At 41.9% G+C, this 19,870-nt stretch overlaps 1 protein-coding gene across 4 annotated transcripts in view; it reads left to right on the top strand.

Moving 5' to 3' along the window:
- Positions 1-19,870, top strand: part of Smg6 (SMG6 nonsense mediated mRNA decay factor) — a 219,480-nt gene that overhangs the window by 71,549 nt on the left and 128,061 nt on the right. The window contains exon 1 of one of the 4 annotated variants that reach the window (XM_021642076.2): positions 11,659-11,794. The exons of the other annotated variants lie outside the window; for them this stretch is intronic. The gene's annotated coding sequence lies outside the window, so the exon portion shown is untranslated. Of the gene's footprint in view, positions 1-11,658; positions 11,795-19,870 lie in introns of those variants that run through there. 4 annotated transcript variants of the gene reach the window in all.

Raw genomic sequence — 19,870 nt, 5'->3', positions numbered from 1 at the left:
TCTGTTTCTTCAGCTCTAGCTGCAACAGTGTGACTGGAGGACCCACATCCAGGGGGCCAACAGCATTTAGGCTCCTCTGTCCTGTTCCAGTTTCTGCCCATTTATACTCTTGTCCTGTGGCAGATGAAATCATCAGGGTCATAGTTTTCAGTTTTTCCCAGAAGTGTTTGGTGTAGAGGACACTTGCTCTGAGAGCTAATTGGGTGAGGAAAAAATGGTACCAGAAAGCAAGGGAGAAGCCTGCAGCTGAAGTGATGGATATCATTTATTGCCAAGAGAGTGTGAGCTAGTGATCTGGAAAAGAGGGCTCTCTTGTTTCAGCCACATTACATTACATATCTGGTGAACCCTATTGGCCCATAAAATCCTTTCCATTAGTCAGGGTACTCTGTGCTTTTGTTCTTGACTGCTGCTGTTCTTAGGGCTGTTTGCTTGCTTGCATGTCTCAATTTCCTTTTTAGAAGGCAGACAGTCATATGTTTTGGAATGTATTTACAGTAATTGGAGCTTTTTAGCTTGGTTAAGTCCTTCCTTCAGATCTAAGACTCCCATTTGAAAGCTCATGTTCAGAAAATGCCCGTGTGATCCCTTGCCCCAAGTGCCAGCAGCAGATGCAGCAGCTGGGAGTCCGACTGCTGGGCAGCTTTCTGAAATCCAGACACGTGCTGGTCACACTTTGGCTTCTGAGGAAAGGAGCGGTGGCTAAAGGAGAGGAGGGGCTGGGGGGGAGCGGAGAGGGAAAGCTCTCACCATGCTTGCCCAGGCTGACGGCCGCGTCAGCTCCCTTCTTCTCTTCTCCAGCTGGCGTTGGTAAGCTAAAGTAAATCACGGTAGAGTGATTATGAGCTGAAGTCGCTGGAGACTTCTATGAGACATATCTGTGACATCACCTTGTTATCACTGTCTGTTCTGCATAACCTCTTTTCACCTCTCCCCTGAGAGAGGGTGATGCCCAGAATTCATGTCAGGGCAGTGAGCACAAGGAAATGTTTGGTAATCATTATTTTTGAGATGCCTGCTAAGAGTACACGCTCAGGCCATTGCCACATGGTTCAAGACTCCTCAGCGGAAGAGAGAAAACCTTCAGTGCGAACATGGCCTGATTATCCACTGTGATGAAATTATTTTTTAAGTGTGTGTGGGGGGATCCAGAGTGTTTTGAAAAAAAATCTTTATTTAGCTATTTTATTTTATGCATGAATACTTCTGCCTGCATGTATACATGTGTACCATTTGTGTGCCTGGTGCTGGTGGAGGTCAGAAGAGGGCCTCAGATCCCCTGAAACTGAAACTATAGATGGTTGTAAACTGTCATGTAAGTGCTAACAATCAAACCCGGGTCCTCTGGAAGAGCAGTCAGTGCTCTTAATGGCTTGTATTTATTTAGTGTGCATATATGTATGTGTGTATGCACATGCCCAAATGTACTGTGGTACATACAGAGGACAGAAAACAACTTGTAGGAGTCAGTTCTCTCCTTCTACCTCGTGGGTCTCAGACACCTCCCTCTAACCCTCAGTCAACCTTACTGGCTCCCCTCTTCATTGTAAACACATGCCCACAACACATGTGCACATACACAAAAACCTGTGTTTGTCAAGCAGTGACGTTTTAAAAAGTATTGGATCATGTTATTCCTATTCAGCGTCTCTACTAGCTTTCTGTTTTCATTTGCAGTAGCAGCCTATTTACTAGGACTTCCTCTGAGGACTTCCGTATTCATTTCTGTTTTCTCCCATCTTATTTACTCTTTTCTAGCCATATTGGTCTTCTTGCAGGTCCTTGGATAAACCGGAGAATCTTAGACCTGGTTTTGTTTCTTTTTTTTTTTTTTTTTTTTTTTTGGGAGGGGGTGTTGGGGGATGGTTCTCTGTGTAGCCTTGGCTGTCCTGGACTCACTTTATAGACCAGGCTGACCTCGAACTCGCAGAGGTCCTCCTGTCTCTGCCTCCGGTGCTGGGATTAAAGGCGTTCCCCACCACGCATGGCTTCTTTGGGCTTTGCAGTTACTGTTTTCACTGCTTGAAATACTGTGTGCCGCTGAGTGGTGAGCCTCGGTAGTCTCCGAAGTCTGTGGTTTTCTGCTTCCACACTTCGCTCCTGGCCCTCCTCCTCTGCTCCCCTGTGTGCCAGATGGTAAAGGATTTACTTCTCTCTACTGCTAGGCACTCTGCAGATAGGGCTTTTTTTTGTTTGTTTGTTTGTTTTTGACTTGTGGTCTTAGGCAAAGAGTTGACTGTCTAGAACGCTGATTGGCTCATTGTAAATTTTCAGTGAATGTGTGTGATGTTCAAGTTAAACACTTGTTTATTGCTAGGTTGGTCTGAGCAATGAAAGTTAAGTGATGTTTGTTTGCTGGTCATTATCTTTTTAAAATTCTTTAACCTTTATCTTATATTGTGTGTATGGGTGCTTTGTGTGCATGCATATCTGTTCACCACTCGTGTGCCTGGTGCCCATGGAAGCCAGAAGAGGGTGTGGTGTGGCTTTCTTGGGATTAGAGTTATATATGGTTGTGAACCATCACGTAGGTGCTGGGAATCAAACCTGGGTCCTCTGAAGAGCAAGCAAGCATCCAGTGCTCTTTAACAGCTGAACCATCTCTCCAGCCCTCTGTTTACTGGGTTATTACTAATCTTACTGTCTTTTTGTGGTTTCTGTTAAGGCTATTTTAATGAAAATATCATTTCCAATTAATGTTTTACATCCTGAAATTAAATTAAAATGCATTAAGTGTGCTTTGTGTGCTACTAATCATGGAGCCAGTATCTTTAAGGCTTTTGTAAATAAAATTTCTTCAGAAAAGTATGTACTTTATTTATTTTTTTTTCTGTTTTTTGTTTGGTTGGTTTTTTTGTTTGTTTTTTTGAGACAGGATTTCTCTGTGTAGCCCTGGCTGTTGAGGACCTGCTCTGTAGACCAGGCTGGCCTCGAACTCAGAGAGATCTGCCTGTCTCTGCCTCCGTAAATGCTGGGTTTACGGGGGTGCGCCACCATGCCCAGCTTATAAATTCTTTCTTATATAGTCTCATAAGATTTTTATCTTTGGGGCTGGAGAGATGGCTCAGTGGTTAAGAGCATCATCTGCTCCTCCAGAAGACCTGGATTTAATTCCCAGTACCTACATGGCAGCTCAAAACTATCTGTCACATCAATTCCAAGGAATCTCACACCTTCACACTAATGCGTATAAAATTAAATAAATCATTTTTTAAAATATTTTTTTATCTTTTACTCTTATACTTACCTGCCTGATTGTTTAGTTTCTTCTTTTGTGTTCAGTTATCATATTTCTGTTACCACTTTAGAGCATTTCTATCCTGTTTATTTAAACTAGGTGATTTAAAAAAATGATTTACAGGACTAAAAAAGATGACAACGTGAAAGACACTTTTAAGACAATTCTCTGTCAAAGATGTTCTTTTGCTTTTGTGTATGTATATTCAAGGATTTCCACACAGTTAAAAAGATACCAACTATAAGATGTTTGGTTGTGCTGTTTTTCACTTTTTGTGAGTAATTAGGGTGTAAATTCTTCATTTGTGATATTGTTTATTGGAGGCAGGGTCATTCTCTGTGGTTAGTCTGGCCGTGGATTTCTTCTTAGCTGCCTAAGCGCTGAGATTATAGACATGTGCCTCTATGCAGAGAATTGTAATTAACATCTGTATACATAAAATTTGTACTTGTGTTTCTTATTTTATTAGAATATTTTGTTTATTTAACTTTTTTGGAGACAGGGTTTCTATATATGCCCTTTCTGTCCTGCAACTCACTGTGTAGGCCAGGCGGACCTCACAGAAGAGGCATACGCCTCTGCCTTCCTAGTGCTGTGATTAAAGGCATGCCCCACCATGCCTAGCTAGAATATTTATTAATTATTTATGCTTGTCTTTTTCAAAGAACTTTATTTTGCACACTTCTTTAGGATTTAACTATATTATATTCAAAATTGAAGCAGTGTTAATCCTCCTTTCACTTAATTTTCTTTTCATATTTTGATCGTGTTTTTCACCTTTGCCAACTCCTCCCAGATCCTTCTTACCTCCTTACCCACCCAAGTTCATGTATGTTTTCTTTGTCTCAAAAACAAATGAAAAATCAAAACAAACAAACAAACAAACAAAAAACACAAAACAAAAAGCCCACAAGAAAATATGGTTGATATACCCAGTGATAGCCCATTCACTCCACTGGAAAAACACTGATTTTCCCTTTGCTGTTAGATGTCAGTTGCAAAAAGCTTCCTGATTAGAGGTGGGATCCTGCTTCTTTCTCTGCTGGGACTCTCTCCTGGTGAACCTATGCAGGTCTGTGCATGTTGTACAATCCAGATTTCTGTGAGTTCGTATGTGTACCACTCCTATCTTGTCTAGAAGATACTGTTTTCTTGGCATCATCCACCATCTCTGCCTCCTAAAGTTTTTATGCCTGCTCTTCCATGCAGATCTCTGAGCCTTGAGGGGAGGCCTTGGATAAAGACGTTCCATTTAAGATCGAAGTCTCCACAGTCTTTCACTTCTCTCTCTCTCTCTCCATATTGTCCAGTTGTGAGTCTTTGTTTTACTAATATGTATTGCAAAAATTTGTTTCTCTGATAAAGGTTGAGTGAAAAATTGATCTATGGGTATAGTAATATATCATTGTAAGTCATTTTATTGTTATGCTCCATTAGCAGACTAATAATAATAGGTTTTCACCTAGGTCCATGACCTATCTAGTTTCAGGTTCTTGGCCATGTTAGCAATGTCAGATATGGGGTCCATGTCAAAATTAAGTCAAAATCCAATTTTTAAAAAGTGGTCAGTTACTCGTGTAACCTTTACGCCATTATTGCACCAGTATATTGTGCAGGCAAGCTGCTCTTGTAGGTTCTAGGGTTTGTAACTGGGTGACATATGTGAGAGCATTCTCCTTTGGTATCATGCAGATACCTGCTTCCCACACCATGAAGCAGGGCTGAAGCTTCCGGTTGAGTACTAGCTCAGCTTCTCCATGTCTTAAGACAGAAGCGTTGTCTTAATAGGCTTTGGAGAGCCTTGGTGATAGCCTGTGGCATTTAATAGGTACTCGTTTGGCCAACAACTCAACAAGATATAGCACATTCCAGATACTGGAGGTTTTATTTGGTAGCATCAGATGTCTAGTTGGGGCATTGATTTCCCCATTATGTAGTGACTCCTTCAAATTCTTTTCATATATGTATATATTTACATATATGAAATCCTACAGTAATGAGTTTGTATCTTTTTTTAAAAAGGCTTTAGTGTTAGTTCCCTCTCCATTTGCCCTCCTTTACCTTGCTCTCCCAAATTCTAGTTTCTCCCTTATCTCTCCTGGGAGATTGTCTTCTCCCCTGGCCCCTTACCATGTCCCTAACCTGTGGTTATTTCTGATTATAGCATTATTAACAGCTTAAAAGCTAACACCCACATATAGGAGAAAACATGCAATATTTGTCTTTTGGGATCTGGGTTACCTCACTCAAAATTTTTTTTTCCTGCTTCTATCCATTTACCCTCAATTTTCATTTTTCTTAACAGCTGAATAATATTCTGTTGTTTTAAGTATGCCACATTTTTATTATCCATTTGCCAGTTGATAAACGTCTAGGCTGTTTTAATTCCTGGCTATTATGAAAGAACAGCAGTGAACACGGATGAGTGAGAATGTCTACATAGGATGTCGAGTCATTTGGGTGTGTACCCAAGAGTGGTGTAGCTGGGCTTGGTAGTAGATGGATTCCCAGCTTCTTGAGGAGCCCCAGCTGGTTTGCACAGTTGGGTTTTCGAAACAGGGTCTCATTCTGTACTCATGCTAATTCTTATGCCTTCCTCTCTCACATGCTGGAATTACAGGCATGAGCTAGAATAGATTATAGAAGTATAGAAGAATAGAATAGATTTTTAGAAGTTTAGTTGTTGGATTAAAAGATTTGAAGTCTATCAACATTTCTGATACATGATGCTAGATTACTTTCTTAGAAGCAATACTAGTTTAACTCTTTCGGGGGGTAGAATCCTAGAGAATGACCCTAGGGCCTTTTATGTGTTAGGTGTTATACTATTGAGCTACATTCCCAGCCCTTTTCAAATTTTTCATTTTTCTAACTTGCCCAGCCTGACCTAGAACTTGTGATCCTCTTGCCTCAGTTTCCTGAGTAACTGGGATTACAGATTGCACCATCACAGCTTGCCAGTTTCTGTTTTTGTCTTTGGAGAGGGGGATGGCCTCTTGAAAGGTGAGCCTGGCTTCCAACTTGCTATGTAACTGAGGTGTAAGCCACCATGCCTGGCTTTGTGAAGTGCTGGGGGCTGAGCTTCATGCATATTAGGCAAGCACTCTACTAACTGATCTACACCTCAAGCACCAGTATATACCTTTTTGTTTTGTTTTTGAGACAGTGTCTTATGTTTCTCTAGCTGGCCTGGACCTCTCTGTATAGACAAGGATGCTCTTGGCTTGTGCTGCCCTGGGGATTGAACTTGGGGCCTCATGCACAGCAGAGAAGCACTCTGCCAACTAAGTTACATTTGCTCCCAGTTTGCTTTTTTTTTTTTTTTAATTTTACTTTATTGTATTGTATTTTTATATGTGAGTGATATGCCTGCATGTATGGGTATGCATAATGGTATTGGATTACCTAGAACTGGAGTTAGTGATGATTGTGAGCTACCATGTGGGTTCTGGGAACAGTGCTCTTAACTACTAAGCCATCTTCAGCCCTCAGTTTTACATTTTTAACAATGTTTAAAGATGTCCAAAGACTACTTCCCTTTGTTTGGTTGGTTTGTTGTTTGTTTGTTTGTTTTGTTTGAGACAGGATTTCTCTGTGTAGCCCTAGCTGTCCTGGAACTGGCTCTGTTGACCAGGCTGGCCTTGAACACATAGATCAGCCTGCCTAGCCTCCTGTGTGCTGGTATTAAAGGCATGTGCCCCCTCCGCCAAGCTCAAAGACTACTTTCTATGGACATTGAGCGTTCTAGTTTTTATAGTGTTTTTCTAATGTATGCCTTCATGTATTTGTTGAAAAAAGATAAGAAAACTTATCTTTTCTTTAAAAACAGAATTTATGTGTTAGAGTAGTTTCTAGTTCATAGCAAAATTGAACAGAAGATATAGAAACTTCCCACAGTGTCTATTTTCCCTTCCTACAGCCGTCTCCACTCTCAAACACCCCGCAAAGTGATCGTGTGCGTCCACTCTTAGTGCACACCGCCTCAGGTTGCAGTTCATATTCCTGTTCACTTTTGTACATTATGTTTGTTTTTAGTTATGGTTCTTGACAAACACACAGTGACGCAGACCTACTGTGAGCAGGTCTGTGAATTAGTTTTGTTGCCCTTAGAAATGCCCATGTGCTATCTCAGCATACATTTAGTTCTTTTGTCTCCTCAGCAACTGCTAGGAGTGGTTTTTACTCCTCTGTATTATTACATATAGGCATAATACTATATATTTTAATCATCTCCATACGATGTGTCCATTTCATGCCTCCTTCTTTTAATTACTGATATGCGCTTAGATTTGTTTTGTTTTGAGACAGGGTCTCAGTATATAGTGTTGATTGGCCTGGAACTCATTAAGTAGGCCAGGCTGGTCTTTGTCTTTTGAGTGTTTGGATTGAAGGTGTGCACCACCATATTTGGCCATGTAAGTGTTTTGCTTGCTTATACCATGTTTGTACTTGGGTACCTATGGAGACTAACAAAGTGTTACTGGATTTCCTGGTCCCCCATGTAGGTTCTGGGAACCAAACCTGGGTCTTCTGCAAAAGGAGCAAGTACTCTTCACCACTGAGCCCTCTCTCCAGACCATAATGAATATTCTGTTGTCTGAATATACTACAGTTTATTAATCCACCTAGTGAAGGCATCTTAATTGTTTTCAAGTACTGGCAGTTTCTAAGTACATCCATATACAGGTTATTATTGTAGACCTATGTTTTTTACTATTTGATTAACTATCTGGCAGCCTGACAGCTGGTCCGTATATACCTTTTTGTTTGCGGTCTATTGAGTGTGTGTGTATATAAGTGGAGAATATACTTGCAGAGTGCCAGACATGGACCTTGGGTGTGACACTCCTTTGTGACACTCCTACTTACCGCCCTGAGAACTGATCCTTCATTGAACAATAGCTCTCCATTTTGGCAAGAGCCTAATCTACCTTTGCCCCTGAATGCCGGGGTTACAGGCATGACTGCTTTGCCCAGTGATTTATGAATTCATGCTTAGAGATTTGAATTCATGCTTAGAGAGTAAGAACTCTTACCTACTAAGCCGTCTCCCCAGCTCCACTTCTGTTGAGACAGTGGCTCACCGAAGCTCAGGCTGGTTTTGAAAACTTGATCCTCTTTCTTAGCAATGTAGAATGCTAGGGTTACAGGCATGTATTTACCATGCATGATAATAATTTTGTAAGAAACTACCAAAATGTCTTCCAACTTGTCTTGTTGTAAATTACATTTTGTTTTACTATTAGGAAGAATGAAAAAGTTTTCCCAGTTTTATTAACTATTTAAGATTCTATATAGTAATATTTTTTCTACAGCCTACTATCTGTTTATATCAGTTTATATGAGCAGATAGTAAGTACAAGTGCTTGCAATATCCATTGGCAGTTTATTTATTATTATGGGGGTGTGCGCCATTATTGAGATGGAGGTCAGAGTACATATTTGGGAAGTTGTTCTCACCTTACACTTTTAGGTTTGTTCTAGGGTAAACATAGTGCCCAGCCTTGCATTTGGGCAAGAGCCATTGCCAGAGCTGTCTTTGTTGACCTCTCATTGGTAGTATTTGAGGTGGGTTTTTTTTTGGTTTTTTTGTTTTTTTTAAATCATTTATTGCTGCTTCCAACACATCTACAGGTTCAGACTGACTATAGTGGTGAGAAAATAAAGAAAAGAAAACATACAGAGACATGAATGGGAAAGCCGGGGTCAGGTGGGCTGCGCTCTGTGATGGAGAATCCACAACACCCGAAAATTCAACGAGCTTATTATTTAGATTTCAATTGGAGGGGGTTCATATTGCATACAGCTGAACAAGGAGACAAGGTTATTACACACAGAGAAACCAGGAGACAAGCTTTATAGTATACAGATGGATCAAGGAGACAGATCCGTCTATCTTGGTAGGAACAGTCTGTGGAGGTAGGGAACAAGTCTTCAGGTTGTAAATATCGAAGGAAGGGATCTGTGGTGACATTTTCTGCACCTGATATCAGTATCCACATTCAGATCCCTGAGGAAGGCTTTACCATTTCCCTCTGAGCTTCCCCTACACCCTCTGCCCTTGGAAGTGGGGGAATTTACAATATTCCTATTGGTCTGAAGTCACTGACATAGCCAGCTCATGTTAACAACACGTTACTCAGGGCTTCTACTTTCGACAATTTATTCATTTATTTTTGTGTCTGAATATACATGCATGTGTGGAGGCTGTAAGATACTGGATCTCTTGGAGCTGGAGTTTAGGTGTTTGTGGGTCACCTGGTTTGTTAAGTAGGGTTGGGATCTGAACTCATCTCATGATTACCACTGCTCTTTAGCCAGGTTGCTCTGTGGGATATTGGAGTAGATCATCTGGCCTTAGTGATACCTGCTCTCAGCATTTTGGCCTTCCTCTTGGCCCCCAAAGGCAGAAGCGTGTTGCCAAGGAAGGGAAGTACCTCTACATCCGTGTGCTAGTCCTTTAAGAGAAAGCCTAGAGGAAGTGATGTGCAGGGAACATCTGCACTCGGGCCGGGTGGAGAAATGGAGATGCGCTGCAGCTGCTGCAAGGCCCTGGCAGGCTGAGGCACTGCTGTCTGTTGGGGTTTACTTCTGTCTGCATTGAAACATGGCTTGGGAGGGGGCTGGTGGCCTGCTGCCAGCCTCAGTTAGCCTGCCCTCCTCTTTCCTCAGCCCCTTCCCCCAGCCTCCCCTCCCTCATGCTTTAAAGTCACATTTCCAGGCCAGACGTAGAATTAATCTCTGGGCACTTCACATTGCTGGCAGCTGAAAGCAGGATGTGGGATTTTTTTCTTTCTTTCTTTCTTTCTTTCTTTTTTTTTTTTTCTCTCTCTCTCTGTGTCTTGGCTGACTTTTTTACCTCTCGAAGAATTTGGAAGGCCGTGAGATCCCCCCCTCCCCAAGTACTGTGGAGTTTTTCAGCTCGCTGATCACCCTGCTGCGGCTTCACCCTAATAGACTTCATATGTTGATGCAGTTGACATCAGTATCAAACTATTTTACATGTGATCTGGTGTATTTCCTGAGGAAATCTGCAAGATATTTATTAAGAACTAATAAAATAAACCTCTCCATGAGTTTTTAGGTAGTTTTCAATTTTTCATGTCTCTCTCGTTTCCTCTTATCAATGAGTTGCTATTTTCTCTCTTTACTCTGACCATCGCAAAAGGAAACAAAAATAAATGTTTTAAACTGTTCCTGAAGGGATAAGGAGAGAATAGTTCTGCCATGATGTATCAGCCAGAGCTGTATTTTTAGTGTAGCATTGTAGAAACTAAAAATATCCTGTTATAGTGGATCCTTTTTATAGGTCTCTCTCTCTCTCTCTCTCACTCACTCTGTCTCACTTCTCTGTGTGTATGTGTGTGTTTATAATGTTGTAAGCACAAGTGCCTTTGTGCATCAGCAGCCGCTCTTCCCATTACAGCTGGACTCCATTAGTCCTTGAAAATTAATGTAATCCTAGTTAAGAAAAAAATTAATTACTCTACCAGAGCTGTGTTTCATCCAAAGCTAGTGTTAGCTCCCTAGCTGGCAGCTTAGTTTGAGAGGCTCCAGGGACCCATGGAGTTGTGGCTTTGGTATCATAGCATTTGCTGCTGTGTTTTTCCTGTTGAGAGCATTCCTCACGTCTCAAGAGTTAGACATGTGGCATGCAGAGTGACTGCAGACCCTTCTGCCTCTGTGAATTACTGTTCCAGTCAGGTCATCCCTAGAAGGTATGTCCACCACAGGCTTAACTCACCTGCCTTTGCAGGTTTTCTTCCTCAGTTTCTTTATGAGGGAGTTGTTTTCTCATGTGCCAAGAAGGAGAGGAAAAACAAAACAAACAAAAAAACAAAAAGCCACTGTCGTGGAAGTCTTAAGAGGTGGGCAAGCTCTGCCAAGGAGGAGTCCGTGTGGAGGATTAAGAATGACAGTCACAGACTGGAGAAATGGTTTCGTGGTAGATCTCTTGCCTAGTCTGCATGATGCCCTTGTGTTCAGTCCCTAGCACCGCTTCAAAACAAAACAAAACAGGGATAGCAGTCACGATTTGCCCTCTTACTGTTTGTTAGAGGGTTAGGCAAGTCTGCTTAATGCATACCTTTTATTATGAACAAGCATGTCAGAGATGACTGCCAGTTTCTAATCAGACTTCTCAGCACCAGCCCTGAGGAGGGACTGACTGGCTCATCCTGTGAGTAACATTTCCAGCATTGTGATCAGCGTTCTGGGATTCGAGTGTGGGGCACAATCCAGAACTGGCTGTAGTCTGCTCGCCTTCACAGCGTAGATTCTGTATAATTGCCTGCTTCTGTTATCCTTTGTTTTGCCTCTTTGGGGACCTGGCAGGGTTTGGGGATGGGGAAGGAGATGTGTTATTTGTTTCCTTACTGGTCAGACTCTCCAGGCCCTCTGCTGAGTGGTCAGGCAGGATCCATCTGTGTTGGACTACACTTTTCTTTTTGTGCTGAGCTGGGGCGTGAGCAGCTTAGGCCTGGATAACTCGTGCCAGGCCTCCCAACGTGCCACGATGGCATGAATTCTTGTGGAGCTGGTCAGAACAAAAACAGGGTTAGTGCCCTTTTGTTTCTTTTTGGGCATGGGCTCTTGAGGCTTGTATTGGGACCTAATGTTCTTTCCTGCTGCTAACTGTGGGTCTTCCTTTGGCCCCTCCTTCTACCCTGTAGCTAACAACTAGTTGAGCCTTCAGCTTCCTGTATTTGATCCCTGAGCACTGTAGTTCAGTAAAAGTAATAATTAGGCATTTTACACATTTATTTTATTAGTGAAGAGAGCTGGTGTGTGATGGGCTGTAATTGTAATGCAGCCAGTTTCCAGATTTAAAAAACGTAAAAGGAACAGTTTTTAACAGAGGCAGTGGGCCTGTTAGTTAGAGTTCTCAGCTGAGCCGAGATGAGAGCAGCGTGGGCCCCGTGGAGAGCTGCGCTGCTGGGAGGATGCAGAGCCGTGCTCCTTGCTGTCACAGACTGTGCAGTGCCCGTCCTTGAGGGTGTTTGACGCTGGCACTGGAAAAAAGGGAACCTTGTTTTCCAAGAACTCTGCTCTCTCTCAGCTTGATAAGCATTTAAAAATAAAAGCTGCACAATCGAAATTGGCAGTGCATCCTCATTCTTTTGTCTCTCTGTTTATTTTTTTCCCTCATCCCTCAACATGTGTGCTACAGCCCATGGTTATTACACCCTCAAGAATGATGTCCTGGAACTCAGCAAGCTTACACCAAGGTCTGCCCGCCCTACGCTGTTTGAAGCTGGCTGAGGCATAAGTGGCCTAGCACTGGGAGGCTGCACATTAGCCCCAGCAGCCCCATCTGTGGCACATTTCTCCTTTCTCCTGAAGCCATTGCTTGGAATCCTGAGTTCCAGAATCCCAGTTGTCAGCTCTGTTGTTAGTTTTTGCAGTTAATTTAATTGATTTGTTTACCTCTCCATTGGAGGAGCTCAAAAAGAAAGTATTTTGACACTGATAAGGAGCTGTTCTGTTCTTCCTTTCAAAATAGATTCTTGTGAGCTAAGATTTCATATCGAAAAGCTACAGTGGCTTAGAATAGGGGAAAAAATTTATTTCTAAAAGATTACTAATGGCTCATTCTTCGATTGTATCTCAGTTTAACTGCTACAGTGTTTTGCTCTAGAGAAATTTAGGGGTATGTGGCGGACAAACAAAAAGAATCCTGCATACAAACTTTGTGTGTGTGTGGGGGGGGGAGTTAATGAGATTGTGAGACAGCACCAAACTCTGTCCTAAACATTGTATACAGATTCCACTGGAGTCATGCACACGTGACCTTAGCAGGCATGGCTTTATCCACGGCAGTGTAGGTGACGACCAGCTTTCCCAGTTGAGTAAGTTCTGGTTCAAGCAACTCCCAAACAGCATGTCATTTGTTCTAGTGTTTCTGGTTATCATTGCCATTTGGTTGAGTCAGAACCTGGAGTTAGTTTGGTAGGGTGTAGTTTCAAGTTTGCAAACTTCATTCCTAGTTGATGTTTGCAAAGTGTTAGTGCCTGATGTAACTGAATAGGGTGTTACTTCAGGTTAGGAATCCTTGCTTTTGCTGGCTGCTTAGACTGAACTTGGTATTACTGTTTCCCAAAGAATATTTTTGGTTTGAAAACTGAAGGTCAGCAGTTCGCAAGTGCTGAGCTTGAAGCCAACTCTGTGGTTTGTCTTATGCCACTGGGCCAGCAGCACTGCAGTCCTGATCGATTGATCTGAAACAATAAGAAACCACGAACAGCAACTGCCAGACAGAACTCCATCTCACCCCATTCCCTTCCACAACCTGTCTCTCTGCCCAGGTCCCTTTCTTTCTCCTCCACTGCTTGTCTTCTCCTTGCTTATATATTTCACTTTGGGGGCTTTATCATTTTCCTTCTCTCTGTCTCCTTCCATAACAGTTTTTAATAATGTTTTAGTTAGTTCCAGCCTTTTCCCTGAATGGATCCCATTGGAAAATGCATTTGAAAGGAAACAGTTATACACTTCCCCTCCTTTGAAACTGTTTGGCACCTTTTCCAGTGCAGTAAACCATACAACATGTATTTTCAAAGTTTCCAAACACAGACATGCTGGCGTTAAATTATGAAAAATATTTTACTCAGCTGTATGGTAACTGTGACTTCCAGAGATCCTGATCAGATTTGAAAATCGGTGCTAACTTTTGGAACTTCAACAGGTTTTTAGATCTCTATAGGAAATGCAGCCACACTGGCTCTTGGAAAGCCTATGGCACTTTGAGCTTTGGCCTTGACTTGATTGTTAGGCTGGCCGAATTGAGGCAGATGTGGGAATTCCCAGTCACACCCAGAAAAAAAAAAAAGGGAAAGTCAGTGAGCCATTGAAGAGTATTTCTTGCTATGTTGGTCCCAGGGGAAACAGGAGGCCAGTCCTTCGGTTCACTGTAGTCAAGGTTAGCAGTCACTAACACCTGTTTGTATAGCTTAGCCTTTTTTTCTGAGATGGGCTCTCTGGTGACTAAGGCTGGCTTTGAGCTTGTCGTGTAGTAAAGAATGACCTTGAAGTTCTAATCTTGCTGTTTCTGCCAACTGGACGCTAGGGTTACAGACATGACCAGTTCTATTTTCTTTACAATGTCATCGATAGGAAGAGCTCATTATTGACATTCAAGGCTATTGAATAGTGTCAGTATTGCTATTTAGCAATATTCTCAGTATTGCTAATGTAAATGCTTATCTTTCTTTCACCTTTTAAACCTGTGATTTAGTTAAAAATTGTGTTAGAATCAGGTTTAGGTATTTGACTGAGGTTAGAATTTGGTCAGTAATGACAAGGATTCTTCTCAGGGACCCCAGAAGTTGATTTAGATTCCTAGGAATACTGTTAAAGTAAGAAGCCTTTTGGAACAGGGTTCTCCAAATGACTCAAACAGCTGCATCACATCTTGGCTCGCGTAGCTCTATGTACTACACCATTTTCAGCTTTTCTTCGCCTGTCAGGCTAACGGGGATGAATTCTGCCTTAGAGCATCGAGATGGATTCTGTGCTGCCTTGTTAGGCCAAAAGCTGCTGAAAACACCTTACAGAACCTGGGTATCCTGCAGGCCGTTTGTCCCACTCAGTCCAATTAACGAGAGTTTATGGGGGAATAGGGGGAGGGGAAACCATGATCAAATCCTCCTGTACCCTCTTTTCCAAATGCTGGGATTACAGGATTGTAAAACTAGTTAAAACTACCCACAAAGCAGAAGCAGAAAGATCGTGAGTTAAAGACCAGTCCTAGCTACAATCTGAGTTCAAGACCAGGTGGGCAACTTAGTGAGATTTTGTCTCAAGCTAAAAAGTAAAAAGGGAAAGGGGCTGGAGGGTTCAGAGGTTAAGGGCAGTTTCTGTTCTTCCAGAGGACTCGGTTTCAATTCCCAGCAACCACATGGCCACTTGCAGCAGTCTGTAACTCCGGTTCCAGACATACATGCAGGCAAAACACCATTGTAAAATAAAAACAAATAAATATTTTTCTAAAAGAAAAAGTAAGAAGGCTAGGGTTATAACTCAGTGACAGGGTTTTTCTGTTTTGTTTTTTAAGCACGTGTGGGGTCCAATCCCTTGTACTACAACAACAACATCTCCCCTAACCCTGCAGACAATTAAAACTGTAGGCTTCTATAGCTATTGGCCCTGTTAGTTAGCTTTCTCTATAGCAGATACCCAAGACAGTTGATTTAAAAGAAGTTTATTTTAGCTCTCATTTTCACAGGTTTCATTCAGGCTATGGTTGGCCTGACAAGAGGCAGCACATGAGAGTAGGAGGAAAATGGCAGAGCAAAGCCTTGTGGCCGAGGTGCACAAGTAGAGAAAGGAGGGACCAAGGTGGGCATAGCTCCAGTGAAACCTTTTATGAGGCTGCACCTCTTAACAGTTCTCCTACCTCCTGATAGCACCAAGGTGAGGAATAAGCCCAAATTTAGGTAGAATTGACAAATTTGTCAGCCAGAATACAAATTTGGAAGGGCTGTCGAAGAGGGGAATGTCCATTTTAGACCTCTGGGTCAAGAGACTTGCTGGCTCCTTGCTCGGGTGCTGGTCACTTTCATCTACTGCTGTAGGGCACTGGAGTAGTAGCTGAGGGCCTTGTCCTGATCTGTAGGCAGAGAGAACGAGAGACTGGAGTCGTCATGAGCTTTGAAACCCCAAAGCTCACCCCCAGCGATATACCTCCTCCAGCAAGGCCACACTTACTCCAATAAGCCACACCCCTAACCCTTCTACCTGCTGGAGATTAAGTCTAAGTGCTGGGATTAAAGGCATGTACAGCTATCACCCGGCTTGATTCATCTTTTTAATACTTTAAAAATTATCTCTTACATTGATCTGTGTCTACGCACGTGTGTGTGTGTGTGTGTGTGTGTGTGCGTGCGTGCGTGCGTGTGCGTGCGTGCGTGTGCGCGCGCCTGCTTATGCCCACTATGATGAACACGTGGAAGGCAGAGGAAGTGAATTTTCTACTTCACTTGTGGGGTCAGAGGGTCAAACTCAGGTCCTCAGGCTTGCTGGCAAAGTGTCCTCACCAACTGATCTATTTTTTTTTAAATACTTTTATTAACATATAATGAGTATGGTATAGGCTGCCTATATTTAATGTGCACAGGACCATCACTGTAATTAAGGTGTTGAACATAAACTTTGCTGCTAAGTTTCTGTGCGGTTCTTGAACTTCGTTCTGTTGAGCCCTCCTAATCTGCAGCAGCCACTGATTAACTTTTCATCAATGTAGATTAGATTTACATGTTTATTCTCACCCCAGGGTCTTGTGCAAATGAGGCGAGTGCCCAACCAGTGAGCCGAATTGCAGCTTTTTTTCCTTTTGAGGTTGAGTAGCCCATGTTGTCCTTGAGCTTTTGAGCTTTCTACCTCCGCTGCCAGAGTAGTTGGTATTATGGGTCTACACCGTCACACTCCTTAGAATTTTATGTAAATGGAATTTGATACTGTAAACTCTTTATATGATTATTTGAACATTCTTTGTGCTGTGGAGTGAATAATTTTTCTTTGTTGTTAAATAGTCTTCGTTATATGGATAAACCATATATTTTATCTATTCACTTGCTGACAGATTTTTTTTTCCCATTGTTTGTTAGGAATGAGCCTTATATGAACATTCCAGTGTAAGTCTTCATATGGATGTAGGCTTTCATTTCTCTGGGTCAATGCTTAAAAATGTGATAGCTTCATCATTTGGTATATTTTGTCCCTTTAGAAACGGCAACTGTTTTCCAAAGTGGTTATATATATATTTTTTTATATCTCAACACTGAGAGTCTCACCAGATTGTTGTGGCACAGGCCTTTAATCCAGCATGCAGGAGGTAGAGGCAGGTAAATATCTTGAGTTCCAGGACAGCCAGGGCTATACAGCAACAACCTGTTTTGAAAGCAAAAACAAAACAAAACAAAACAAAAAAAAAAAACTGCTGAGAATTTCAGTTGTTAGACTTCCTGGCCAGCACTTGCTGTCCGTCTTTTATATATTATAGTCATCCTGATGGTTGTGCAGTTGTATTTTAGGCTTTGTTTTTCATTTCCCTTGTTAAAAAAGATGAAACAAAAATTTCTTTGTTCAAATTTCAATTATTATTTAAGCAAAAAGAGTCCTAGGGGCTGGAGAGATGCCTCTGGGTAAAATGCCTGATAGGCATGGATGAGGATCTGAGTTTCAACTCTTGACACCCTTGTAAAAGCCAGATGTGGTAGCATGTGTCTGTAACTCCAGTGCCGGAGAGTGGAGACAGGCTGATCCCAGGGGCTCACTGGCCAGCAAGTGTGGCAAAGCTGCAAGCTCCAGGTTCAATGAGGTACCCTGTCTTAGAAGAGAAGGTTTAGAGCAATAGAGAAAAGACATCCGACACTGACCTGGGCTCCATGTACACACACTGGGAAGTGCATACATACATATATAAGCATGTATATGTACACGTGTGTGTGTGTGTGTGTGTGTGTATACAGTGATATACTGTCTCAAAGTGTGTGTGTATATATATGTATATATATGTATACACACACACACACACACACACACACATATATATATATATATGAGACAGTGTATTATTATGTAGCTCTGGCTGGCCTGAAACTCACTCTGTAGACCAAGCTGGGCTGGAACTTGAAGAGGTCTGCTTGCCTCTGCCTCCTGAGTGCTGGAATGAAAGCCCAACTTCTAGAGAGAACATTTTTCATTGTCTTTTCATTTTTGTCCTTTGAAAAGTAAACATCTTATATGTTTGATGAAAACCTGCTGGGTTTTTGTTTGTTTTTAAGTTTATTGTTATAGATATAGTGCTAAGTGCTATTCTTAACAAAGGATTGCAACTGAGCTACCAGTTTTAAAGAAATGTATCTCACTGTCTGTCTGATTAATGATACAAAGATGCAATGAAAACATACTAGCAGTTTTCATTTATGAAGAAAACAGTGCTAAGACTCCTGGTTTAATCAGCTTTTCTCTGTGACTGAATTTTCTTGAAAAATACATATACCATTGGCTTGAGATTTGCCCTTTTGTTTTTGAGAGGCAAGACATGTTTGAACAGTTAACTAGTTGTTGTCACTTCACTTTCCCGTCCCCTTCACCCTCGTGCTGCTTGATGTGGATTTTACTGCTTCGATGAATCATATCTCGCAGAAGGAGCTGTCTTCTTTTAGTCCTTACCCATCAGGTGGAAGTTCTGTCTTCAGTGAACCTTCCCTTTTATCCTCTTCTTTTCTGGTGCACCTGACATTGTCTTGCTTAGGCCATGTAAGGAGTGGATGCCTGGATATCTCCATCCTCTCAGGCCATACAGGCAACATCTCGACAGTGTTGCCAACCACTACTCACTGAGAAAGTGTCCTCCAAATGTGTAGATTACCTTTTTATAGAGAGAAAAGTCTCTGACATCCTATAACACATCTTTGGTGGGGGGGTGTTTGCCTTTTGTTGTTATTTTCTTGTTTTAAACTTTTTAGTTGGAAGTAACTACAGAGTTGTAGGAAGTTATCTTAAAATATACAAAGAACTGGGCATGGCTGTAGTGATGTACACCTTCACTGAGGGACAGAGACTGGCAGCATCTGTGAATTGGAAGCCACTCAGGGATACATAGCAAAACCATGACTCTAAAACACAAATCAAGGGCTGGAGAGATGGCTCAGCAGTTAAGATCATTGGCTGTTCTTGCAAGAGGACCCAGATTTAATTCCTAGCACCCATGTAATGACTTAACAACCACTCCAGTCCCAGAGGATCTGACTCCCTCTTCTGGCCCCGGTGGGTGATGCATGCTGGTGGTTTGCAGACATGCTCAGGCAGCACACCTATATACATAAAATAAACATTTCTAAAAACATGAGAAAACTTGCAAAAGCCAAGTATTATTGTGAGCAGTTTAAATGGCACCTTTCAGGAGACAGAGGCAGGCAAATCTCTGTGAGTTTAAGGCTTGTCTACATATTGAGACTTTTATCCCACAGTAATAAAATAAACAGAACAAGAAGAACAACAACAAGAAAACCATCATGTACCATCATCACTTCTCCCAGCACATACTGAATGACTTGAGTACAAAACAGATTATAGCATAATCTACAAATTTTATTCAGCTTGCGCTTGTGTTTTCCTTTGTGTGTCCATGTACATGCAGGGACATGGATATATGTGTGTGTAGCTCTATGTGGTTTATTACCACAATTGAAGTTTCATAAACTACTCCAAAATTGATGTGTAGACACGTTCTATTACTGCAAGCCTCCCTCGTTGTTCTCATTTAGAATTTCCCTCTTCTTTCTGCTCCTAAATGCTAACTCTTCACAACCATGTTTTTCATCTCAATAATTACATTATTTTAATAGTATATAAATTGAATTACATAATGTACAACCATCCTCTTTTTTTAAAGGCAAGGTCTTATGTAGCATAGGCTGGCCTAGAATTTGCTATGTGTCTGAGGGTAACATTGTATTTTTAGGGCTGGAGAGATGGCTCAGAGGTTAAGAGCACTGGTTGCTTTCCCAGAGGTCCTGGGTTCAGTTCCAAGCAACCACCTGGTGGCTCACGACCGTCTACAGTGGAACCGCATACAGGCAGGACACTGTCTACATAAGAAATAAGTGAATACAAAAATTTTAAAACCTG

This window comes from Meriones unguiculatus, chromosome 7, assembly GCF_030254825.1.
Source record: "Meriones unguiculatus strain TT.TT164.6M chromosome 7, Bangor_MerUng_6.1, whole genome shotgun sequence".
Classification (NCBI taxonomy): domain Eukaryota; kingdom Metazoa; phylum Chordata; class Mammalia; order Rodentia; family Muridae; genus Meriones; species Meriones unguiculatus.
This window is presented reverse-complemented; position numbering and strand designations above follow the sequence as displayed.